Source organism: Mustelus asterias, chromosome 17 (genome assembly GCF_964213995.1).
Source record: "Mustelus asterias chromosome 17, sMusAst1.hap1.1, whole genome shotgun sequence".
NCBI classification, from domain to species: domain Eukaryota; kingdom Metazoa; phylum Chordata; class Chondrichthyes; order Carcharhiniformes; family Triakidae; genus Mustelus; species Mustelus asterias.
The window spans coordinates 5,001-32,246 of record NC_135817.1 but is presented as its reverse complement, the minus strand read 5'-3'; the positions used below and the strand labels follow the sequence as shown (position 1 = coordinate 32,246).

Genomic DNA, 27,246 nt, shown 5'->3' with positions numbered 1-27,246 from the left:
CGTCCACTCCATCCAGGCCTTTCAGTATTCTGTAAGCTTCAATGAGATCCCCCTTCATCCTTCTAAACTCCATAGGATACAAACCCAGAGTCCTCAAACGCTCCTCATACGCCTTTCATTCCCGGGATCATTCCCGTGAACCTCCTCTCGACCCTCTCCAGGGCCAGCACATCCTTCCTTAGATACGGGGCCCAAAATTGCTCCCAATATTCCAAATGTGGTCTGACAGAGCCTTATAAAGCCTCAGCAGTACATCCCCGCTTTTGTCTTCTAGTCCTCTCGAAATGAATGCTAACATTGTATTTGCCTTCCTAACTGTCAACTCAACCTGCAAGTTAACCTGAAGAGAATCCTGAACTAAGACTCCCAAGTCCCTTTGCGCTTCCGATTTCTCAATTCTCTCCCCATTTAGAAAATAGTCGATGCCTCTATTCTTCCTACCAAAGTACATGACCCCACACTTTCCCACATTGTATTCCATCTGCCACTTCTTTGCCCACTCTCCTATCCTGTCCAAGTCCTTCTGCAGCCTCCCCACCTACTCAATACTACCTGTCCCTCCGCCTATCTTTGTATCATTTGCAAAGTGGTTGACTCTGAACTTCCCACGGAAATGGCCGTTGCAAGAGAGACACAGCTCAGGATGGGCGAAAAATGCTGGCCTCACCACATCCCTGAAAAAAAACCCCTCCGGGATTAGTTTGGACTTTCCTAGGAGTGGAAGATCAAGGTGGCACGGTGGTTAGCACTGCTGCCTCACAGCGCCAGGGACCCGGGTTCGATTCCCAACTTGGGTCACTGTCTGTGCGGAGTCTGCACGTTCTCCCAGTGTCTGCGTGGGTTTCCTCCGGGTGCTCCGGTTTCCTCCCACAGTCCGAAAGACGTGCTGGTTAAGTGCATTGGCCGTGCTAAATTCTCCCTCAGCGTACCCGAACAGGCGCCGGAGTGTGGCGACTAGGGGATTTTCACAGTAACTTCATTGCAGTGTTAATGTGTAAGACTACTTGTGACACTAAAAAATTTGAAAAAGAATCAATCTCCAGGACACGGCTGCGTGTCATCCTGGAGAAAAAAGTGCTTTCTTAAAAACTTGTTTGAACATTTCTTGTTATCAGGTATAAAAAATATAGAAAGTGGGGATGGGAGGGAGGAATGTTTAGCTGACAGTTGAGCATGTTCGAACGAGCCTGGATAGCTCAGTTGGTAGAGCGTCAGACTTTTAATCTGAGGGTCCAGGGTTCAAGTCCCTGTTCGGTAATGCTTTTCTTCCACCCTGAAGAGGAATGCTTGTGATCTTCCTCAAAATAGGTTGACAAATGCACACCTTTGATTTTGGCAGCATAGTGGTTAGCCCTGCTGCCTCACAGTGCCAGGACACGGGTTCAATTCCGGCCTCGGGTCACTGTCTGTGTGGAGTTTGCATGTTCTCCCCGTGTCTGCGTGGGTTTCCTCCGGGTGCTCCGGTTTCCTCCCATAGTCCAAAGATGTGCGGGTTAGGCTGATTGGCCATGCGAAATTGATCCTAGTGGCAGGGTAAATATGTGGGGTAACGGGAATAGGGCCTGGGTGGGACTGTGGTCGGTGCAGACTCGATGGGCCGAATGGCCTCCTTCTGCACTGCAGGGATTTTATGATTCTATGAGCCTTTTTGCATTTCAGTCAGTGTAGGAGGTCAGTACGTCACAAGGATGGATATGTGGGGGTAGTAAGTCGCGTGGGAAAGTCTCCGACAAACCCAGTTGTCCACTCTACATTGCCTCAGCTCCAATATAAAGAGGGAGACAGTGCACTGACTGCATCATCAGGAGACACTGGAGAGGTAGGAGGTGGGATAACAGCCCGATAGCGCGGGGGAGGGGGATGGGGGGGGGGGGGGGGGGGGAGGTTCTAGGTTCTTGGTTTCAGGGTTCTGACCCGGCGACTGTGAAGGAAGGTGATTATATTTCTGCGTTAGAATGGCAAGCTGCTAGGAGGGGAAACTCCCTCCCTAATAGCATTGTGGGTGTAACTACATCACACAGGACTGCAGTGGTTCAAGATGGCGGTTCAAGATGGCGGCTCACCCGCCACCTTCTCAAGGTGGCAATTAGGAATGGGGGATAAAAACGCTGGCCTAGCCCATGACGCCCCGCCCCGCCATATTGAATTTTTAAAAGAAGCGACACTGTTCCACTTCCATGGCCATCGCCACAGCAACCCTGTGTACCATCGACAAATTGCATTGCATGAACGTGTCAAGGTTTTTTGGGCAGTACCTTCCAAACCCACGACTGCTGCCATCTAGGAAGCCAAGAGCAGCATATACCTGGGAACACCACCACCTGGAAGTTTCCCTCCCGGTCTCTCACCATCCTGAATTGGAAATATATTGGTTGTTCCTTCATTGTCGCTGGGTCAAAATCCTGGAACGTCCTCCCTAACAGCACCATGGGTGTACCTACACCAGAGATTCACTAGAATTCTTACTGTGCAGGAGGAGGCCATTCGGCCAATCGAATCTGCACCCACTTACCCAGGCCCACACACCACCTCACACCCACCCTATCCCTGTAACTTCACACATTTACCATGGCTAGTCCACCGAACCGACATCTTCGGACACTAAGGGGCAATTTAGCATGGCCAATCCATCTAACATGGACATCTTTGGCCATGATGTGGAATTGCTGGTGTTGGTCTGGGGTGGCACAGTAAGTAGTCTCATAACACCAGGTTAAAGTTCAACGGGTTTATCTGGCAGCACAAGCTTTCGGAGCGCTGCCCCTTCATCAGGTAAAGGAGCAGGCTCCGAAAGCTTGTGCTACCAAATAAACCTGTTGGACTTTAACCTGGTGTTATGAGACTACTTACTGCATCTTTGGCCACTAAGGGAACTTTAGCATGGCCAATGCACCTAACCTGCATATTTTTGGTCACTAAGGGACAATTTAGCATGGCCAATCCACCTAACCTGCACATCTTTGGACACTAAGGGGCAATTTAGCATGGCCAATCCACCTAACCTGCACATCTTTGGCCATGAAGGGACAATTTTCTATTTCCAATCCACCTAACCTGCACATCTTTAGTCACTAAGGGACAATTTAGAGTGGCCAATCTACCTAACCTGCAGATCTTTTAGTGTGAGAGGAAACCAGAGCACCTGGAGGAAACCCACGCAGACACGGGGAGAACATACAAACTCCACAGTGACCCAAGGCCAAGATGAAACCATTGGCATTGTGAGGCAACAATGCTAATCACTGTGCCATCGTACTTCAGGGATTGCAGCGGTCCAAGGTGACGGTTCACCCACCACCTTCTCAGGGGGAAATTTCGGATGGGCAATACATGCTGGTCAGCGACGCCCACATCCCAGAAAATGATGCCAGCACAGGAGAACTGCCTTCACAGAGGCCTGGAGCCAGAATGGTCGCTGGATCAAAAGATTAGAGAGATGGCCAAATGCTTGGTCAAAGAGGTTGGGGAAAGCCGGAGGCAAAGGGAAGGGCAGACATAAAGGTGGCCAAGGATGCCGGAGATGCACTGGCTGACAGCAGGAGAGTTGGGTGTCAGGGAGGTGTGGAGTCTGGGGTGGGTAAGGAGCCTTTTTGGTGGTGAACAGATATTATGGAAGGAGGGGTGGGTGCACGGGCAGGATAGTGCAAACTCTATGCCTGGGACAGTCTTGAGTTCTCAGCAGTAAGAAGAAATTAGATAAGCTCTTGGGGGGGTAAAGGAATCAAGGGATATAAGGGGAAGGGGGGATCAGGATATTGAATTGGATGATCTGCCATGATCAAAATGAATGGCGGAGCAGGCTCGAAGGGCTGAATGGCCTCCTCCTGCTCCTAGTTTCAAAAACAATGGACTGCTTTGAGACTGCACCTTTCACGAGCTAACATTTCACAGCCAATGAAGTACTTTCCTGAAAATACAGTGTACAAAAGCCATTTTCAGCACATCAAGGCACCCACATACAGGGAGGAGGTAAAATGGGCAGATAACCTGACATTTGTTATGTTGGGCGAGGGATAAATGTTGGCAGATCCGCCGCCCCCATTGTCCCCACTTTGCTCAGAAAAGACTGCGAGACATCTTACATCGACCCATTCCAGCAGATGGGACCCTCAGTATAACATCTCATCCAGACTGATGGCTCCCTCAGCACTGACCCTCCCACAGTGCGGCGCTACCTCAGCACTGACCCTCCCACAGTGCGGCGCTCCCTCAGCACTGACCCTCCCACAGTGCGGCGCTCCCTCAGCACTGACCCTCCCACAGTGCGGCGCTCCCTCAGCACTGACCCTCCCACAGTGCGGCGCTACCTCAGCACTGACGCTCCCACAGTGCGGCGCTCCCTCAGCACTGACCCTCCCACAGTGCGGCACTCCCTCAGCACTGACCCTCCCACAGTGCGGCGCTCCCTCAGCACTGACCCTCCCACAGTGCGGCGCTCCCTCAGCACTGACCCTCCCACAGTGCGGCGCTACCTCAGCACTGACCCTCCCACAGTGCGGCGCTCCCTCAGCACTGACCCTCCCACAGTGCGGTGCTCCATCAGCACTGACCCTCCCACAGTGCGGCGCTCCCTCAGCACTGACCCTCCCACAGTGCGGCGCTCCCTCAGCACTGACCCTCCCACAGTGCGACGCTCCCTCAGCACTGACCCTCCCACAGTGCGGCGCTCCCTCAGCAGTGAGGTGCTCCCTCAGCACTGACCCTCCCACAGTGCGGCGCTCCCTCAGCACTGACCCTCCCACAGAGCGGCACTCCCTCAGCACTGACCCTCCCACAGTGCGGCACTCCCTCAGCACTGACCCTCCCACAGTGCGGCGCTCCCTCAGCACTGACCCTCCAACAGTGCGGCGCTCCCTCAGCACTGACCCTCCCACAGTGCGGCACTCCCTCAGCACTGACCCTCTGACAGGTGGGTTTCCTCCGGGTGCTCCAGTTTCCTCCCACAGTCCAAAGATGTGCGGGTTAGGTTGATTGGCCATGCTAAAATTGCCCTTAGTGTCCTGAGATACGTAGGTTAGAGGGATTAGCGGGTAAAAATATGTAGGGATATGGGGGTAGGGCCTGGGTGGGATTGTGGTCGGTGCGGACTCGATGGGCCGAATGGCCTCTTCCTGCACTGTAGGGTTTCTATGATTTCTATGAGTGTGGTGCTCCCTCAGACCTGACCCTCCCACAGTGCGGCGCTCCCTCAGACCTGACCCTCCCACAGTGCGGCGCTCCCTCAGACCTGACCCTCCCACAGTGCGGCGCTCCCTCAGCACTGACTTTCAGTATTGTTTAAGCTTGATGCCTCTGTTAAGTTTTTGGCATGATTTGCATGTGGCATGTGCAGTTATTGAATGGGATTGGCCTGTGTGGGATCATTCAGGTTGCTGTGCTGCTTAAAGAACACGTCGTGGACGACTTGTGGGCTTCGGGGCGAGTGTAGCACAAGTTCAGAGTCAGCTCTGAAAGCTTGAAGGACGTTATTGGAGGCTGTCTTCAACTGAGAAAATGGAGTGAAATTTACCTCTACGAACAAAAACTGACTGCTCTTTATTTACTTCAGCTTCTATTAAGGAATTAGGCCAAGATCTTTTGCGAGTGAAGCGGGTTTTGATCTCGCTGGTTGGGTTTGCAAACGGGAAGCAGGAAGACCAAACCAGACCAAAGGCGAGGATCGAATGTTTACCACACAGGCCTACGTTGAGCAATCAGCCCAAGCTGTCACAAGTTTCACTCCAGCTCTCCGGAGTTCAGATGCCTCTTCGTGACCTTCTGCAATACAGGAAGTACTGAAGTGACTCCAAAAATAGCCCTGTTGGCTGTTCTAAAAGTATTTTGAGAAGAATGCGCACCAGCCAAGCAAGAAGTGCAAGATAAAGGCAGACACGGCCAGAGCAGAAGTTTCAAAACTTGCACTGCAGAGGCCCTCGCCTGTAGCAAAGTGTACAGCACAATAAATCCCTCACCTATACCACATCGTGTACAGTACAGTAACCCCTCGCCTGTACCACACCGTGTACAGTACAATAACCCCTCGCCTGTACCACACCGTGTACAGTACAGTAACCCCTCGCCTGTACCACACTGAGTACAGTACAGTAACCCGTCACCTGTACCACACTGAGTACAGTACAGTAACCCGTCACCTGTACCACACTGTGTACAGTACAGTAACCTGTCACCTGTACGACACCGTGTACAGTACAATAACCCCTCGCCTGTACCACACCGTGTACAGTACAGTAACCCCTCGCCTGTACCACACCGTGTACAGTACAATAACCTCTCACCTGTACCACACCGTGTACAGTACAATAACCCCTCGCCTGTACCACACAGTGTACAGCACAATAACCCCTCGCCTGTACCACACCGTGTACAGTACAGTAACCCCTCGCCTGTACCAGTGTACAGTACAATAACCGATCACCTGTACCAGTGTACAGTATAACCCCTCACCTGTACCACACATGTACAGTACAATCACCCCTCGCCTGTACCACAGTGTACAGTATAACCCCTCACCTGTACCACACATGTACAGTGCAACCCCTCACCTGTAACACAGTGTACAGCACAATAACCCCTCATCTGTACCACACCATGTAGAATACAATAACCCCTCGCCTGTACCACGCCCAGTCTACAGTGAAATAGCCCTCGCTTGTACCACACCCAGTCTACAGTACAATAACCCCTCGCCTGTACCACACCCAATGTACAGCACAATAACCCCTCGCTTGTACCACACCCAGTGTACAATTCCACTAGGAATGGTGGCACAGTGGTTGGCACAGCTGCCTCACAGCACCAAGGACCCGGGTTCAATTCTGGCCTTGGGTCACTGTCTGTGTGGAGTTTGCACTTTATCCCCATGTCTGCATGGGTTTCCTCCGGGTGCTCCGGTTTCCTCCCACGGTCCAAAGATGCGCAGGTTAGGTGGATTGGCCATGCTAAATTATCCCTAGTGTCAGGGGGATTAGCAGGGTAAATATGAGAGGTTATGGGAATAGGGCCTGGGTGGGATTGTGGTCGGTGCAGACTCAATGAGCTGAATGACCTCCTTCTGCACTGTAGGGATTCGATGAACCCCTCGACTGTAACACACCCAGTGTACAGTACAATAAACCTCTCACCTGTACCACACCGTGTACAGTACAATAAAAACCTCGCCTGTACCACGCTGTGTACAGTACAATAAAAACCTCGCCTGTACCACGCTGTGTACAGTACAATAGCCCTTTGCCTGTATCACCCAGTGTACAGCACACAAATCCCTCGCCTATACCACACCGTGTACAGTATAATAACCCGTCGCCTGTACCACACTCAATGTATCGTACAATAACCCCTCACCTGTACCACACTGTGTACAACACAGTAAACACCTTGCCTGTGCCACGCTGCATACAGTACAGTAACCCCTTGCCTGTATCACACTGTGTACAGTACAATAACCACTCACCTGTACCACACTGTGTACAATACAGTAAACACCTTGCCTGTGCCACGCTGCGTACAATACAATAACCCCTCACCTGTACCACACTGTGTACAGTACAGTAACCCCTTGCCTGTACCACACCGTGTACAGTACAACCCCTCACCTGTACCACAAGCAGTACACAGTGCAATAACCCCGCGCCAGTACCACACTGTACTGTACAATAAACATCTCACCTGTACCACAGTGTACAGTACAATAGCCCCTCGCCTGTACCACACCGTGTACAGTACAATAGCCCCTCGCCTGTACCACACCATGAACAGTACAATAGCCCCTCACCTGTACCACACCGTGTGCAGTACAATAACACCTCGCTTGTACCACACCCAGTGTACAGTACAATAACCCCTCGCCTGTACCACACCCAGTGTACAGTACAATAATCCCTCGCCTGTACCAGATCTGATGTACAATACAACAATGCCTCACGTATACAAGGCTAGCACTTCCAGAGCTGCACTACTGGACGCATAGAAATCATAGAAACCCTACAGTGCAGAAAGAGGCCATTCGGCTCATCGAGTCTGCACCGACCACAATCCCACCCAGGCCCTACCCCCATACCCCTACATATTTTATCCACTAATCCCTCTAACCTACGCATCTCAGGAAACTAAGGGGCAATTTTATCATGGCCAATCAACCTAACCCGCACATCTTTGGACTGTGGGAGGAAACCGGAGCACCCGGAGGAAACCCACGCAGACACGAGGAGAATGTGCAAACTCCACACAGACAGTGACCCGAGCCGGGAATCGAACCCAGGTCCCTGGAGCTGTGAAGCAGCAGTGCTAACCACTGTGCTACCGTGCCGCCCCTTTTACGTACTGCCCTTTCATACAAGATGTTAAACGAAGTCCCATGAGGGGCTGCAACAGATTCATTGGCCACAATCAGAAAACGTGTGTGTGGGGCACAGACCGGGAGTGGGGAGGGGTGGTGTGGGCACTGCTTGAGGTCTGGGGCTCCCTCGCCATTGTCCAGGGACAAAGTTAGATACAAAACAAATCGCCGTTTGGTCATGATTGCATTATGGGATCTTGCTGTGCGCAGTTTGGCTGCTGCCAACACTTTGGCATCGAGCGCATTTCAAATAGACGCAGCTTTGGGCTGTCCTGAGGAGAGGATAAGGGACTGCACAAGTGAAAACTCCTTTCGGATATAACTAACCCAGGGCACACGAGAAAAACTGCGCCTCACAACCGCCCGCCCCTGCCGTCCCGTTCAGGAAACTGAGTGGGGAGGGGTCTTTACCGGCAGAAAGCAAAGGGAATGGTATCGACAGCAGGCAGCCCGTGAGGGAAACTCCACGACCTCTTTCACTCCGGAACGAACGATGCCGACTTGACCACTGGGGCTGGGGAAATCGCAGCTTCCTGGAACGGGGAGGGGAGGCGGGGAAAAACAAGGGAGGCTCGTTAACGGGAACCGGAGTTCGGACTCGACACAAGACTGCCCAAGCTTGATTGGAGCTCAACTCCAGATCTCCCTCCCTTTGTCCAAACAGCACCCCCCCCCCCCTCAAACCGTGACTAAACTTGATAATCCCATCATTTTACAGATTGCCGTGGGATCCCAGCTGCCTCAGCCCAACTGTACAACACGGCGAAGGCTCCGCAACAACTGTGAACTACTCCGGGACACCGCCGGGGTTGGCAAAGGCGCTAGGGAGATGCAACTCTTCCATTTCCTGGGGAGCTGGTCCGAGGCAGGCTCAGAAAAGTGACCGCCAATTTCACAAAAGCAATTCTAATTTGAGAGCGAGGCGGGAATGGGCACGGTGGGACACAGGGGAACTAAACTCGGGCAGCTGTGGGAGCCTTCCGTATCGAGGCTGAGGAATGTGATTTACAGGAGATACTTCAAACAGTAGTGTTCACTCAGACATCACAGTTTCCCGGGACAGGTACAGCACGGGGTTAGACACAGAGTAAAACTCCCTCCACTGTCCCCCATCAAACACTCCCAGGACAGGTACAGCACGGGGTTAGATACAGAGTAAAGCTCCCTCTGCACTGTCCCCATCAAACACTCCCAGGACAGGTACAGCACGGGGTTAGATACAGAGTAAAGCTCCCTCTCCACTGTCCCCATCAAACACTCCCAGGACAGGTACAGCACGGGGTTGGATACAGAGTAAAGCTCCCTCTACACTGTCCCCACCAAACACTCCCAGGACAGGTACAGCACGGGGTTGGATACAGAGTAAAGCTCCCTCTACACTGTCCCCACCAAACACTCCCAGGACAGGTACAGCGCAGGGTTAGATACAGAGTAAAGCTCCCTCTACACTGTCCCCATCAAACACTCCCAGGACAGGTACAGCACGGGGTTAGATACAGAGTAAAGCTCCCTCTACACTGTCCCCACCAAACACTCCCAGGACAGGTACAGCACGGGGTTAGATACAGAGTAAATCTCCCTCTACACTGTCCCCCATCAAACACTCCCAGGACAGGTACAGCACGGGGTTAGATACAGAGTAAAGCTCCCTCTACACTGTCCCCATCAAACACTCCCAGGACAGGTACAGCACGGGGTTAGATACAGAGTAAAGCTCCCTCTACACTGTCCCCACCAAACACTCCCAGGACAGGTACAGCGCGGGGTTAGATACAGAGTAAATCTCCCTCTACACTGTCCCCATCAAACACTCCCAGGACAGGTACAGCGCGGGGTTAGATACAGAGTAAAGCTCCCTCTACACTGTCCCCCATCAAACACTCCCAGGACAGGGACAGCACGGGGTTAGATACAGAGTAAAGCTCCCTCTACACTGTCCCCATCAAACACTCCCAGGACAGTTACAGCACAGGGTTAGATACAGAGTAAAGCTTATTCCACAATGTCCCAATCAAAAGCTCCCAGGACAGGCCTGACCTGTCCTGGGAGTGTTTGATTGGGAGGACAGGGTTAAATGCAGAGTAAATCTTCCTCACTAAAGTGCCCATCGAACACTCCCAGGACAGATACAGGGCAGGGTTAGATACTATTTATTGTCTGCAGCTTAGCCTTCAACACTATTATTCCCACGAAACTCATCTCCAAACTCCGTGGCCTGGGTCTTGGCACTTCCCTCTGCGACTGGATCCTGAATTTCCTAACCCACAGACTACAATCAGTAAGGATAGGCAACAACACCTCTTCCATGATCATCCTCAACACCGGTGCCCACAAGGCTATGTTCTCAGCCCCTCACTATACTCTTTATATTCCTATGACTGTGCGGTCAAATTCCCCTCCAATTTGATTTTCAAGTTTGCTGACGACACCAACGTAATGGGTCGGATCTCAAACAATGACGAGACAGAGTACAGGAATGGGATAGAGAATCTGGTGAACTGGTGCGGCAACAATAATCTCTCCCTCAATGTCAACAAAACAAAGGAGATTGTCACTGACTTCAGGAAGCGTAAAGGAGAACATGCCCCTGTCTACATCAACGGGGACGAAGTAGAAATGGTCGAGAGCTTCAGGTTTTTAAGTGTCCAGATCACCAACAACCTGTCCTGGTCCCCCCATGGCGACACTAAAGTTAAGAAAGCCCATCAACGCCTCTACTTTCTCAGGAGACTAAGGAAATTCGGCATGTCAGCTACGACTCTCACAACTTTTACAGAGGCACCATAGAAAGCATTCTTTCTGGTTGTATCACAGCTTGGTATGGCTCCGGCTCTGCCCAAAACCACAAGGAATTATAAAAGGTCGTGAATGCAGCCCAATCCATCACGCAAACCAGCCTCCCGTCCATTGACTCTGTCTACACTTTGCGCTGCCTCGGCAAAGCAGCCGGCATAATCAAGGACCCCACGCACCCCGAACATTCTCTCTTCCATCTTCTTCCTTCAGGAAAAAGATACAAAAGTCTGAGGTCACCTACCAACCGACTCAAGAACAGCTTCTTCCCTGCTATTGTCAGACTTTGGAATGGACTTACCTTGCATTAAGTTGATCTTTCTCTACACCCTAGCTATGACTGTAACACTACATTCTCTCGTTTCCTTATCTATGAACAGTATGTTTTGTCTGGAAAGCGCACAAGAATCAATACTTTTCACTGTATGTTAATACATGTGACAATAATAAATCAATCAAAACAAATACAGAGTAAAGCTCCCTCTACACTGTCCCCATCAAACACTCCCAGGACAGGTACAGCACGGGGTTAGATATAGAGTAAAGCTCCCTCTACACTGTCCCCATCAAACACTGTAAGAAGTTTAACAACACCAGGTTAAAGTCCAACAGGTTTATTTGGTAGCAAAAGCCACACAAGCTTTCGGAGCTGCAAGCCCCTTCTTCAGGTGAGTGGGAATTCTGTTCACAAACAGAGCTTATAAAGACACAGACTCAATTTACATGAATAATGGTTGGAATGCAAATACTTACAACTAATCAAGTCTTTAAGAGACGAAACAATGTGAGTGGAGAGAGCATCAAGACAGGCTAAAAAGATGTGTATTGTCTCCAGACAAGACAGCTAGTGAAACTCTGCAGGTCCACGCAACTGTGGGAGTTACAAATAGTGTGACATGAACCCAATATCCCGGTTGAGGCCGTCCTTGTGTGTGCGGAACTTGGCTATCAGTTTCTGCTCAGCGACTCTGCGCTGTCGTGTGTCGCGAAGGCCGCCTTGGAGAACGCTTACCCGAATATCAGAGGCCGAATGCCCGTGACCTCTGATTCGGCAATTCGGCCTCTGATATTCGGGTAAGCGTTCTCCAAGGCGGCCTTCGCGACACACGACAGCGCAGAGTCGCTGAGCAGAAACTGATAGCCAAGTTCCGCACACACAAGGACGGCCTCAACCGGGATATTGGGTTCATGTCACACTATTTGTAACTCCCACAGTTGCGTGGACCTGCAGAGTTTCACTAGCTGTCTTGTCTGGAGACAATACACATCTTTTTAGCCTGTCTTGATGCTCTCTCCACTCACATTGTTTCGTCTCTTAAAGACTTGATTAGTTGTAAGTATTTGCATTCCAACCATTATTCATGTAAATTGAGTCTGTGTCTTTATAAGCTCTGTTTGTGAACAGAATTCCCACTCACCTGAAGAAGGGGCTTAGAGCTCCGAAAGCTTGTGTGGCTTTTGCTACCAAATAAACCTGTTGGATTTTAACCTGGTGTTGTTAAACTTCTTACTGTGTTTACCCCAGTCCAACGCCGGCATCTCCACCCCATCAAACACTCCCAGGACAGGTACAGCACGGGGTTAGATACAGAGTAAAGCTCCCTCTACACTGTCCCCATCAAACACTTCCAGGACAGGTGCAACACGGGGTTAGATACAGAGTAAAACGCCTTCTACACTGTCCCTATCAAACTCTCCCAGGACAGGTGCAGCACGGGGTTAGATACAGAGTAAAGCTCCCTCTTCACTGTCCCCATCAAACACTCCCAGAACAGGTACAGCACGGGGTTAGATACAGAGTAAAGCTCCCTCTTCACTGTCCCCATCAAACACTCCCAGAACAGGTACAGCACGGGGTTAGATACAGAGTAAAGCTCCCTCTTCACTGTCCCCATCAAACACTCCCAGAACAGGTACAGCATGGGGTTAGATACAGAGTAAATCTCCCCTTACACTGTCCCTATCAAACACGATGTGGAGATGCCAGTGTTGGACTGGGGTAAACACAGTAAGAGTTTTAACAACAGCAGGTTAAAGTCCAACAGGCTTATTTGGTAGCAAATGCCATTAGCTTTCGGAGCGCTGCTCCTTCGTCAGATGGAGTGGAAATCGGCTCTCAAACAGGGCATACAGAGACACAAAATCAAGTGACAGAATACTGATTAGAATGCGAATCTCTACAGCCAACCAGGTCTTAAAGATCCAGACAATGTGAGTGGAGGGAGCATTAAGCACAGGTTAAAGAGACGTGTATTGTCTCCAGACAGGACAGCCAGTGAGATTCTGCAAGTCCAGGAGGCAAGCTGATAGTGTGACATAAACCCAACATCCCGGTTTAGGCCGTCCTCATGTGTGCGGAACTTGGCTATCAGTTTCTGCTCAGCGACTCTGCGCTGTCGTGTGTCGTGAAGGCCGCCTTGGAGAACGCTTACCCGAAGATCAGAGGCTGAATGCCTGTGACCGCTGAAGTGCTCCCCCACAGGAAGAGAACAGTCTTGCCTGGTGATTGTCGAGCGGTGTTCATTCATCCGTTGTCATAGTGTCTGCATGGTCTCCCCAATGTACCATGCCTCGGGACATCCTTTCCTGCAGCGTATCAGGTAGACAACGTTGGCCGAGTTGCAAGAGTAGGTACCGTGTACCTGGTGGATGGTGTTCTCACGTGAGATAATGACATCCGTGTCGATGATCCGGCACGTCTTGCAGAGGTTGCTGTGGCAGGGTTGTGTGGTGTCGTGGTCACTGTTCTCCTGAAGGCTGGGTAGTTTGCTGCGGACAATGGTCTGTTTGAGGTTGTGCGGTTGTTTGAAGGCAAGAAGTGGGGGTGTGGGGATGGCCTTGGTGAGATGTTCGTCTTCATCAATGACATGTTGAAGGCTCCGGAGGAGATGCCGTAGCTTCTCCGCTCCGGGGAAGTACTGGACGACGAAGGGTACTCTGTCCACTGTGTCCCATGTTTGTCTTCTGAGGAGGTCGGTGCAGTATTTCGCTGTGGCGCGTCGGAACACTCCCATCAAACACTCCCAGGACAGGTACAACATGGGGTTAGAAAGAGAGTAAAGCTCCCTCTACACTGTCCCCATCAAACACTCCCAGGCCAAGTACAGCACAGGGTTAGATACAGAGTAAAGCTCCCTCTACACTGTCCCCATCAAACACTCCCAGGACAGGTACAGCACGGGGTTAGATACAGAGTAAAGCTCCCTCGACACTGTCCCCATCAAACACTCCCAGGACAGGTACAGCACGGGGTTTGATGCAGAGGAAAGCTCCCTCTACACTGTCCCCACCGAACACTTTTGCTACTTTTGGCATTTGCTACCAAATAAACCTGTTGGACTTTAACCTGGTGTTGTTAAAATTCTTACTGTGTTTACCCCAGTCTTGGGCTTCAGCATGGGGTTAGTTGCAGAATAAAGCTTCCTCTACACTGTCCCCATCAAATACTCCCAAGACAGATAAGGCACGGGGTTAAATGCAGAGTAAATCTCCCTCGACACAGTGCCCATCAAACACTCCCAGGACAGATACAGGGCGGGGTTCGATACTATTTATTGTCTGCAGTTCAGCCTTCAACACTATTATTTCCATGAACCTCATCTCCAAACTCGGTGCCCTTGGCACCTCCCTCTGTGACTGGATCCTGAACTTCCTAACTCACAGACCACAATCAGTAAGGATAGGCAACAACACCTCCTCCACGATCATCCTCAACAACGGTGCCCCACAAGGCTGTGTTCTCAGCCCCCTACCAAACCCCTTATACACCCATGACTGTGCGGCCAAATTCCCTCCAATTCGATTTCCAAGTTTGCTGACGACACCACCGTAGTGGGTCGGATCTCAAACAATGATGAGACAGAGTACAGGAATGAGATAGAGAATCTGGTGAACTGGTGCGGCAACAATAATCTCTCCCTCAATGTCAACAAAACGAAGGACATTGTCATCGACTTCAGGAAGCGTAAAGGAGAACATGCCCCTGTCTACATCAACGGGGACAAAGTAGAAAGGGTCGAGGGCTTCAAGTTTTTAGGTATCCAGATCACCAACAACCTGTCCTGCTCCCCCCATGCCGACACTATAGTTAAGAAAGCCCACTAACGCCTCTACTTTCTCAGAGGACTAAGGAAATTTAGCATGTCAGCTACGACTCTCACAACTTTTACCGATGCACCATAGATAGCATTCTTTCTGGTTGGATCACAGTTTTGTCTGTATAGCGCACAAGAAACAATACTTTTCACTGTATGTTAATCCATGTGACAATAATAAATCAGTCAGATCAAATACAGAGTAAACTCCCTCTACACTGTCCCCATCAACACTCCCAGGACAGGTACAGCACGGGGTTAGATACAGAGTAAAGCTCCCTCTACACTGTCCCCATCAAACACTCCCAGGACAGGTACAGCACGGGGTTAGATACAGAATAAAGCTCCCACGACACTGTCCCCATCAAACACTGTAAGAAGTTTAACAACACCAGGTTAAAGTCCAACAGGTTTATTTGGTAGCAAAAGCCACACAAGCTTTCGGAGCCCCAAGCCCCTTCTTCAGGACTCACCTGAAGAAGGGGCTTGGGGCTCCGAAAGGTTGTGTGGCTTTTGCTACCAAATAAACCTGTTGGACTTTAACCTGGTGTTGTTAAACTTCTTACTGTGTTTACCCCAGTCCAACGCCGGCATCTCCACATCGTGACTCCCATCAAACACTCCCAGGACAGGTACAGCACAGGGTTAGATACAGAGTAAAGCTCCCTCTACACTGTCCCCATCAAACACTTCCAGGACAGGTACAGCACGGGGTTAGATACAGAGTGAAGCTCCCTCTACACTGTCCCCATCAAACACTCCCAGGACAGGTACAGCACGAGGTTAGATACAGAGCAAAGCTCCCTCTACACTGTCCCCATCAAACACTCCCAGGACAGCTACAGCACGGGGTTAGATACAGAGTAAAGCTCCCTCTACACTGTCCCCATCAAACACACCCAGGACAGGTACAGCATGGAGTTAGATACAGAGTAAAGCTCCCTCTACACTGTCCCCATCAAACACTACAGGGTAGGCAAAGCATGAAGATCAAATGAAAGGTCATCAGATGCTGCTTGGGCTGCTGAGTATTTGCAACACGTTTTTAAAAATTTCTGGTCCTGCCTGAGAGAGATGCAGGGAGGGCGCTGTGAAGGGCTGGGTTTAAGCGAGAAAGCTGGCTCGAAGAGTGTGAAAAATTTGAGTGGAATCTATTTTGACCCCGACTCAGAATTCCCTGGCAGCACGGTGCTTAGACGAGCAGAAATTATGTCACATAAACTGATCGCAGATCTCCGAAAAGATCAGACAAGAAGTGAGAGAATGGAAGGAGAGGATAGGGGAGGCTGGTACATTCAGTGAGGCAACTGCATCTCGACGGGTGACATTCCTCTGCATCTAAGGCGGTGCTGACATACCTAAAATCTGCGAGCTTCATCCAGCGATAGACATTCTGATGCAAAACCAAACAGGCCTGAGCTGTGTTGTCAGGTATGCGGTTCACAGCAGTTTGCCTGAAACCTTCAGCAAGATACAATTACCAGGAAGAAGGATAATAAAATTGAAAATGATGGAAATATGTTCACAACACACATCTGAGTGTAAGGTTTACTTTAAAGTGAACACCTTAATATTAACTGCACAGGGGATGGAAAGCACGCACGTACAATGTTGTGATGGGCCCGTCCCGGCCAGTACTGTACCCCACTGTTATACAGTGACAGACCCGTCCTCACCAGTACCATACCCCACTGTTATACAGTGACAGACCCGTCCCCACCAGTACTGTACCCCACTGTTATACAGTGACAGACCCGTCCCCACCAGTACTGTACCCCACTGTTATACAGTGACAGACCCGTCCCCATCAGTACTGTACCCCAGTATTATACAGTGACAGACCCGTCCCCACCAGTACTGTACCCCAGTGTTATACAGTGACAGACCCGTCCCCACCAGTACTGTACCCCACTGTTATACAGTGACAGACCCGTCGCCATCAGTACTGTACCCCACTGTTATACAGTGACAGACCCGTCCCCACCAGTACTGTACCCCAGTGTTATACAGTGACAGACCCGTCCCCACCAGTACTGTACCCCACTGTTATACAGTGACAGACCCGTCCCCACCAGTACTGTACCCCAGTGTTATACAGTGACAGACACGTCCCCACCAGTACTGTACCCCACGGTTATACACAGACAGACCCGTCCCCACCAGTACTGTACCCCACTGTTATACAGTGACAGACCCGTCCCCACCAGTACTGTACCCCAGTGTTATACGGCGACAGACCCGTCCCCACCAGTACTGTACCCCAGTGTTATACAGTGACAGACCCGACCCCACCAGTACTGTACCCGTGTTATACAGTGACTGACCCGTCCCCACGAGTACTGTACCCCAGTGTTATACAGTGACAGACCCGTCCCCACCAGTACTGTACCCCAGTGCTACACAGTGACAGACCCATCCTCACCAGTACTGTATCCCAGTGTTATACAGTGACAGACCCATCCTCACCAGTACTGTAACCCAGTGTTATACAGTGACAGACCCGTCCCCACCAGTACTATACCTCAGTGTTATACAGTGTCAGACCCTTCCCCACCGGTACTGTACCCCAGTGTTATACAGTGACAGACCCGTCCCCACCAGTACTGTACCCCAGTGTTATACAGTGACAGACCTGTCCCCACCAGTACTGTACCCCAGTGTTATACAGTGACAGACCTGACCCCACCAGTACTGTACCCCAGTGTTATACAGTGACAGACCCATCCCCACCAGTACTGTACCCCAGTGTTAAACAGTGACAGACCTGTCCCCACCAGTACTGTACCCCAGTGTTATACAGTGACAGACCTGACCCCACCAGTACTGTACCCGTGTTATACAGTGACAGACCCGTCCCCACGAGTACTGTACCCCAGTGTTATACAGTGACAGACTCGTCCCCACCAGTACTGTACCCTAGTGTGATACAGTGATAGACCCGTCCCCACCAGTACTGTACCCCACTATTATACAGTGACAGACCCGTCCCCACCAGTACTGTACCCCAGTGTTATACAGTGACAGACCCGTCCCCACCAGTACTGTACCCGTGTTATACAGTGACAGACCCGTCCCCACCAGTACTGTACCCCAGTGTTATACAGTGACAGACCCGTCCCCACCAGTACTGTACCCCAGTGTTATACAGTGTCAGACCTGTCCCCACCAGTACTGTACCCCAGTGTTATACAGTGACAGACCCGTCCCCACCAGTACTGTACTCCAGTGTTATACAGTGACAGACCCGTCCCCACCAGTACTGTACCCCAGTGTTATACAGTGACAGACCCGTCCCCACCAGTACTGTACCCCAGTGTTATACAGTGACAGACCCGTCCCCACCAGTACTGTACCCGTGTTATACAGTGACAGACCTGTCCCCACCAGTACTGTACCCCAGTGTTATACAGTGACAGACCCGTCCCCACCAGTACTGTACCCCAGTGCTACACAGTGACAGACCCATCCTCACCAGTACTGTATCCTAGTGTTATACAGTGACAGATGCATCCCCACCAGTACGACACCCGTGTTTTACAGTGACAGACCCAACGCCACCAGTACTGTACCCCAGTGCTACACAGTGACAGACCCATCCTCACCAGTACTGTATCCCAGTGTTATACAGTGACAGACCCATCCTCACCAGTACTGTAACCCAGTGTTATACAGTGACAGACCCGTCCCCAACAGTACTATACCTCAGTGTTATACAGTGTCAGACCCTTCCCCACCGGTACTGTACCCCAGTGTTATACAGTGACAGACCCGTCCCCACCAGTACTGTACCCCAGTGTTATATAGTGACAGACCTGTCCCCACCAGTACTGTACCCCAGTGTTATACAGTGACAGACCTGTCCCCACCAGTACTGTACCCCAGTGTTATACAGTGACAGACCTGACCCCACCAGTACTGTACCCGTGTTATACAGTGACAGACCCGTCCCCATGAGTACTGTACCCCAGTGTTATACAGTGACAGACCCGTCCCCACGAGTACTGTACCCCAGTGTTATACAGTGACAGACCTGACCCCACCAGTACTGTACCCGTGTTATACAGTGACAGACCCGTCCCCACGAGTACTGTACCCCAGTGTTATACAGTGACAGACCCGTCCCCACCAGTACTGTACCCCAGTGTTATACAGTGACAGACCCGTCCCCACCAGTACTGTACCCTAGTGTGATAGTGATAGACCCATCCCCACCAGTACTGTACCCCACTGTTATACAGTGACAGACCCGTCCCCACCAGTACTGTACCCCAGTGTTATACAGTGACAGACCCGTCCCCACCAGTACTGTACCCCACTGTTATACAGTGACAGACCTGTCCCCACCAGTACTGTACCCCAGTGCTACACAGTGACAGACCCATCCTCACCAGTACTGTATCCTAGTGTTATACAGTGACAGACCCATCCTCACCAGTACTGTATCCCAGTGTTATACAGTGACAGACCCGTCCCCACCAGTACTATACCTCAGTGTTATACAGTGTCAGACCCTTCCCCACCGGTACTGTACGCCAGTGTTATACAGTGACAGACCTGTCCCCACCAGTACTGTACCCCAGTGTTATACAGCGACAGACCCGTCCCCACCAGTACTGTACCCCAGTGTGATACAGTGCCAGACCCAACCCCACCAGTACTATACCTGTGTTATACAGTGACAGACCCATCCCCACCAGTATTGTACCCCAGTGTTATACAGTGACAGATGCATCCCCACCAGTACTACACCCGTGTTTTACAGTGACAGACCCAACGCCACCAGTACTGTACCCCTGTTATATACAGTGACAGACCGTCCCCACCAGTACTGTACCCCAGCGTTATACAGTGACAGACCTGTCCCCACCAGTACTGTACCCCAGTGTTATACAGTGACAGACCCGTCGCCACCAGTACTGCAACCCAGTGTTATACAGTGACAGACCCGTCCCCACCAGTCCTGTGCCCCAGTGTTATACAGCAACAGACCCATCCCCACCAGTACTGTTCCCCAATGTTATACAGTGACAGACCCGTCCCCACCAGTACTGTTCCCCAATGTTATACAGTGACAGACCCGTCCCCACCAGTACTGTACCCGTGTAATACAGTGACAGACCCGTCCCCACCAGTACTATAACCCAGTGTTATACAGTGACAGACACGTCCCCACCAGTACTGTAACCCAGTGTTATGCAGTGACAGACCCGACCCCACCAGTACTGTAACCCAGTGTTATACAGTGACAGACCCGTCCCCACCAGTCCTGTGCCCCAGTGTTATACAGTGACAGACCCGTCCCCACCAGTACTGTACCCCAGTGTTATACAGTGACAGACCCATCCCCACCAGTACTGTACCCCAGTGTTATACAGGGACAGACCCATCCTCACCAGTACTGTTCCCCAGTGTTGTACAGTGACAGACCCGTTCCCACCAGTACTGTTCCCCAGTGTTATACAGTGACAGACCCGTCCCCACCAGTACTGTACCCCAGTGTTATACAGTGACAGACCCGTCCCCACCAGTCCTGTGCCCCAGTGTTATACAGCGACAGACCCATCCCCACCAGTACTGTACCCCAGTGTTATACAGCGACAGACCCATCCCCACCAGTACTGTACCCCAGTGTTATACAGCAACAGACCCATCCCCACCAGTACTGTTCCCCAATGTTATACAGTGACAGACCCGTCCCCACCAGTACTGTACCCGTGTTATACAGTGACAGACCCGTCCCCACCAGTACTATAACCCAGTGTTATACAGTGACAGACACGTCCCCACCAGTACTATAACCCAGTGTTATACAGTGACAGACACGTCCCCACCAGTACTGTAACCCAGTGTTATGCAGTGACAGACCCGACCCCACCAGTACTGTAACCCAGTGTTATACAGTGACAGACCCGTCCCCACCAGTCCTGTGCCCCAGTGTTATACAGGGACAGACCCATCCTCACCAGTACTGTTCCCCAGTGTTATACAGTGACAGACCCTTCCCACCAGTACTGTTCCCCAGTGTTATACAGTGACAGACCCGTCCCCACCAGTACTGTACCCCAGTGTTATACAGTGACAGACCCGTCCATACCAATACTGTACCCCAGTGTTATACAGTGACAGACCCGTCCGCACAAGTACTGTACCCCAGTGTTATACAGTGACAGACCCGTCCATACCAATACTGTACCCCAGTGTTATACAGTGACAGACGCGTCCCCACCAGTACTGTACCCCTGTGTTACACAGTAACAGACCCGTCCATACCAATACTGTATTCCAGTGTCACATTGCCAGGACTATGTACCCGGGTGTCAGAGTGACAGAGACATCCCCATCAGAGCTGCAAACCAGCGTTTTACACTTACAGACCTCGGAATCTGCAGTATTATCGCAACAGACCCGTCCGCACAAGTACTGCACCCCAGTGACATACATTGACTAATCCGATCATACCAGTACTGCACTGCAGTGTTATACAGTGACAGACCTGTCCCCACAGTAATGTATCCCAGAGTAATACACCAACAGATCCATCACCAACATTAATATACCCCAGTGTTAGTTACGGACCCAACCCGGTCTGCACTGTACCCCAGTGTTATACAGTGACAGACCCGTCCCCACCAGTACTGTACCCCAGTGTTATACAGTGACAGACCCGTCCCCACCAGTACTGTACCCCAGTGTTATACAGTGACAGACCCGTCCCCACCAGTACTGTACCCCAGTGTTATACAGTGACAGACCTGTCCCCAGCAGTACTGTTCCACAGTGTTATAGTGACAGACCCGTACCCACCAGTACTGTTCCCCAGTGTTATACAGTGACAGACCCATCCCCATCAGTACTATACCTGTGTGTTATACAGTGACAGACCCGTCCCCACCAGTACTGTACCCCAGTGTTATACAGTGACAGACCCATCCCAACCAGTACTGTACCCCAGTGTTATACAGTGACAGACCCATCCCCACCAGTACTGAACCCGTGTTATATACAGTGACAGACCCATCCCCACCAGTATTGTAACCCAATGTTATACAGTGACAGATCCATCCACAGCAGTACTGTACCCCAGTGTTATACAGCGACAGACCGTCCCCACCAGTACTGTACCCCAGTGTGATACAGTGACAGACCCATCCCCACCAGTACTGTACCCCACTGTTATACAGTGACAGACCCGTCCCCACCAGTACTGTACCCCAGTGTTATACCGTATCAGAACCGTCCCCACCAGTACTGTACCCCAGTGTTATACAGTGTCAGATCCTTCCCCACCAGTACTGTACCCCAGTGTTATTCAGTGACAGTCCCATCCGCACCAGCACTGTACCCCAGTGTTATACAGTGACAGACCCGTCCCCACCAGCACTGTACCCCAGTGTTATACAGTGACCAGACCCATCCCCACCAGTACTGTACCCCAGTGTGATACAATGCCAGACCCATCCCCACCAGTACTATACCTCAGTGTTATACAGTGACAGACCCGTCCCCACCAGTACTGTACCCCAGTGTTATACAGTGACAGACCCATCCCCACCAGTACTGTACCCGTGTTTTACAGTGACAGACCCAACCCCACCAGTACTGTACCCGTGTTATATACAGTGACAGACCCATCCCCACCAGTACTATACCTCAGTGTTATACAGTGACAGACCCGTCCCCACCAGTACTGTACCCCAGTGTTAAACAGTGACAGACCCATCCCCACCAGTACTGTACCCCAGTGTTATACAGTGACAGACCGGTCCCCACCAGTACAGTACCCCAGTGTTATACAGTGACAGACCCGTCCCCACCAGTACTGCACCCCAGTGTTATACAGTGACAGACTCATCCCAACCAGTGCTGTACCGCAGTGTTATACAGTGACAGACCCGTCCCCACCAGTACTGAACCCGTGTTATATACAATGACAGACCCGTCCCCACCAGTACTGTACCCCAGTGTTATACAGTGACAGACCCATCCCCACCAGTACTGTACCCCAGTGTGATAGTGACAGACCCGTCCCCACCAGTACTGTACCCCAGTGTTATACAGTGACAGACCCATCCCCACCAGTACTGTACCCCAGTGTTATACAGTGACAGACCTGTCCCCACCAGTACTGTACCCCAGTGTTATACAGTGACAGACCCATCCCCACCAGTACTGTACCCGTGTTTTACAGTGACAGACCCAACCCCACCAGTACTGTACCCCAGTGTTATACAGTGACAGACCCGTCCCCACCAGTACTGTACCCCAGTGTTATACAGTGACAGACCTGTCCCCACCAGTACTGTTCCACAGTGTTATAGTGACAGACCCGTACCCACCAGTACTGCACCCCAGTGTTATACAGTGACAGTCTCATCCCAACCAGTACTGTACCCCAGTGTTATACAGTGACAGACCCATCCCCACCAGTACTGTAACCCAATGTTATACAGTGACAGATCCATCCACAGCAGTACTGTACCCCAGTGTTATCCAGTGACAGACCCGACCCCACCAGTACTGTTCCCCAGTGTTATCCAGTGACAGACCCGACCCCACCAGTACTGTTCCCCAGTGTTACACAGTAACAGACCCGTCCATACCAATACTGTATTCCAGTGTCACATTGCCACGACTATGTACCCGGGTGTCAGAGAGACAGAGACATCCCCATCAGAGCTGCAAACCAGCGTTTTACACTGACAGACCCTCTGAATCTGCAGTATTATCGCGACAAGCCCGTCCCCACCAGTACTGTACCCCAGTATTATACAGTGACAGACCCGTCCCCACCAGTACTGTACCCCACTGTTATACAGTGACAGACCCATCACCACCAGTACTATACCTCAGTGTTAGACAGTGACAGACCCGTCCCCGCCAGTACTGTACCCCAGTGTTATACAGTGACAGACCCATCCCCACCAGTACTGTAACCCAGTGTTATACAGTGACAGATCTATCCCCACCAGTACTGTTCCCCAGTGTTATACAGTGACAGATCTATCCCCACCAGTACTGTTCCCCAGTGTTATACAGTGACAGACTCGTCCCCACCAGTACTGTACCCCAGTGTTATACAGTGACAGACCCATCCCCACCAGTAATGTACCCGTGTTATATACAGTAACAGACCGTCCCCACCAGTACTGTACCCCAGTGTTATACAGTGACAGACCCGTCCCCACCAGTACTGTACCCCAGTGTTATACAGTGACAGACCCGTCCCCACCAGTACTATACCTCAGTGTTATACAGTGTCAGACCCTTCCCCACCGGTACTGTACGCCAGTGTTATACAGTGACAGACCTGTCCCCACCAGTACTGTACCCCAGTGTGATACAGTGCCAGACCCAACCCCACCAGTACTGTACCCGTGTAATACAGTGACAGACCCGTCCCCACCAGTACTATAACCCAGTGTTATACAGTGACAGACACGTCCCCACCAGTACTGTAACCCAGTGTTATGCAGTGACAGACCCGACCCCACCAGTACTGTAACCCAGTGTTATACAGTGACAGACCCGTCCCCACCAGTCCTGTGCCCCAGTGTTATACAGTGACAGACCCGTCCCCACCAGTACTGTACCCCAGTGTTATACAGTGACAGACCCATCCCCACCAGTACTGTACCCCAGTGTTATACAGGGACAGACCCATCCTCACCAGTACTGTTCCCCAGTGTTGTACAGTGACAGACCCGTTCCCACCAGTACTGTTCCCCAGTGTTATACAGTGACAGACCCGTCCCCACCAGTACTGTACCCCAGTGTTATACAGTGACAGACCCGTCCCCACCAGTCCTGTGCCCCAGTGTTATACAGCAACAGACCCATCCCCACCAGTACTGTTCCCCAATGTTATACAGTGACAGACCCGTCCCCACCAGTACTGTACCCGTGTTATACAGTGACAGACCCGTCCCCACCAGTCCTGTGCCCCAGTGTTATACAGGGACAGACCCATCCCAACCAGTACTGTAACCCAGTGTTATGCAGTGACAGACCCGACCCCACCAGTACTGTAACCCAGTGTTATACAGTGACAGACCCGTCCCCACCAGTCCTGTGCCCCAGTGTTATACAGGGACAGACCCATCCTCACCAGTACTGTTCCCCAGTGTTATACAGTGACAGACCCGTTCCCACCAGTACTGTTCCCCAGTGTTATACAGTGACAGACCCGTCCCCACCAGTACTGTACCCCAGTGTTATACAGTGACAGACCCGTCCATACCAATACTGTACCCCAGTGTTATACAGTGACAGACCCGTCCGCACAAGTACTGTACCCCAGTGTTATACAGTGACAGACCCGTCCATACCAATACTGTACCCCAGTGTTATACAGTGACAGACGCGTCCCCACCAGTACTGTACCCCTGTGTTACACAGTAACAGACCCGTCCATACCAATACTGTATTCCAGTGTCACATTGCCAGGACTATGTACCCGGGTGTCAGAGTGACAGAGACATCCCCATCAGAGCTGCAAACCAGCGTTTTACACTTACAGACCTCGGAATCTGCAGTATTATCGCGACAGACCCGTCCGCACAAGTACTGCACCCCAGTGACATACATTGACTAATCCGATCATACCAGTACTGCACTGCAGTGTTATACAGTGACAGACCTGTCCCCACAGTAATGTACCCCAGAGTAATACACCAACAGATCCATCACCAACATTAATGTTCCCCAGTGTTTCATACGGACCCAACCCGGTCTGCACTGTACCCCAGTGTTATACAGTGACAGACCCGTCCCCACCAGTACTGTACCCCAGTGTTATACAGTGACAGACCCGTCCCCACCAGTACTGTACCCCAGTGTTATACAGTGACAGACCCGTCCCCACCAGTACTGTACCCCAGTGTTATACAGTGACAGACCTGTCCCCAGCAGTACTGTTCCACAGTGTTATAGTGACAGACCCGTACCCACCAGTACTGTTCCCCAGTGTTATACAGTGACAGACCCATCCCCATCAGTACTATACCTGTGTGTTATACAGTGACAGACCCGTCCCCACCAGTACTGTACCCCAGTGTTATACAGTGACAGACCCGTCCCCACCAGTACTGTACCCCAGTGTTATACAGTGACAGACCCGTCCCCACCAGTACTGTACCCCAGTGTTATACAGCGACAGACCCGTCGCCACCAGTACTGTACCCCAGTTTTATACAGTGACAGACCCGTCCCCACCAGTACTGTACCCCAGTGTTATACAGTGACAGACTCTCCCCACCAGTACTGAACCCCAGTGTTATACAGTGACTCTGGGATTGGGAGGGTTTGACTCCGGATTTGGGGGGTTTGACTCCAGGATTTGGGGTGTTGACTCTGGGATTGGGGGTTGACTCTGGGATTGTGGGGGAGGGATTAATCCGGGATTGTTGGGTGGGGGGGTTGACTCCGGGATTGGGGGGGGGTTGACTCCGGGATTGCGGGGGGGGGGGGGGGGGTGACTCCAGGCTTGAGGGGGGGGGGGGTTGACTCCGGGATTAGAGGGGTTGACTCTGGGATGGGAGGGGCGGGGGCTGTCTCTGGGGCCGGATTTTTAAAAAATTAATTGATGGGACACGGGCATCATGGCTACTCCAGCACTTATTGTCCATCCCTAATTGCCCCTCAGGAGGTGGTGGTGAGCTGAGGGGGGGGGGGGGTTGACCCTGGGGGGAGAGGGTGACCCTGGCGGCTGTTGTCACTGGATGTATCCTGTCGCTGCCGGATCCCGGGCGGGTCCTCCTCCCCCTCCCGGGGGGATTCTTGCCCCCCCCCCCCCCCCCCCCCCCCCCCCAGGAGCGGATCCTCACCCCCTCCTCCCTCCCTCTGTCACTCACCTAATTAACCTGCGCCATCTTGGCCTCCTCTCGCCGCCCGCTGCAGCCCCGCCCCCCGGACCCGCCTCCCATTGGCTGCCCCCGGCTGCGTGACGGTCGCTCCGGCCAATCGCGAGGCCGCAGCCCTCAGCTACGTAATGATGCCCCGTGCGGCCGGTGCGCCTGCGCGTTCGGG

General features: G+C 51.7%; 1 protein-coding gene and 1 non-coding gene across 5 annotated transcripts in view; one reads left to right on the top strand and one right to left on the bottom strand.

Moving 5' to 3' along the window:
• Positions 1-27,206, bottom strand: part of LOC144506257 (serine/threonine-protein kinase A-Raf-like) — a 76,374-nt gene extending 49,168 nt beyond the window's left edge. For 2 of the 4 annotated variants that reach the window (XM_078232121.1, XM_078232118.1), the window contains exon 1: positions 27,072-27,206. The gene's annotated coding sequence lies outside the window, so the exon portion shown is untranslated. Of the gene's footprint in view, positions 1-8,746; positions 8,869-27,071 lie in introns of all 4 variants that reach the window. The other 2 variants (XM_078232120.1, XM_078232117.1) reach the window with 2 other exon arrangements.
• Positions 1,186-1,262, top strand: trnak-uuu (transfer RNA lysine (anticodon UUU)). The gene has a single exon. It is a non-coding gene; the product is annotated as a tRNA-Lys (tRNA).
• Positions 27,207-27,246: the final 40 nt, after the last annotated feature.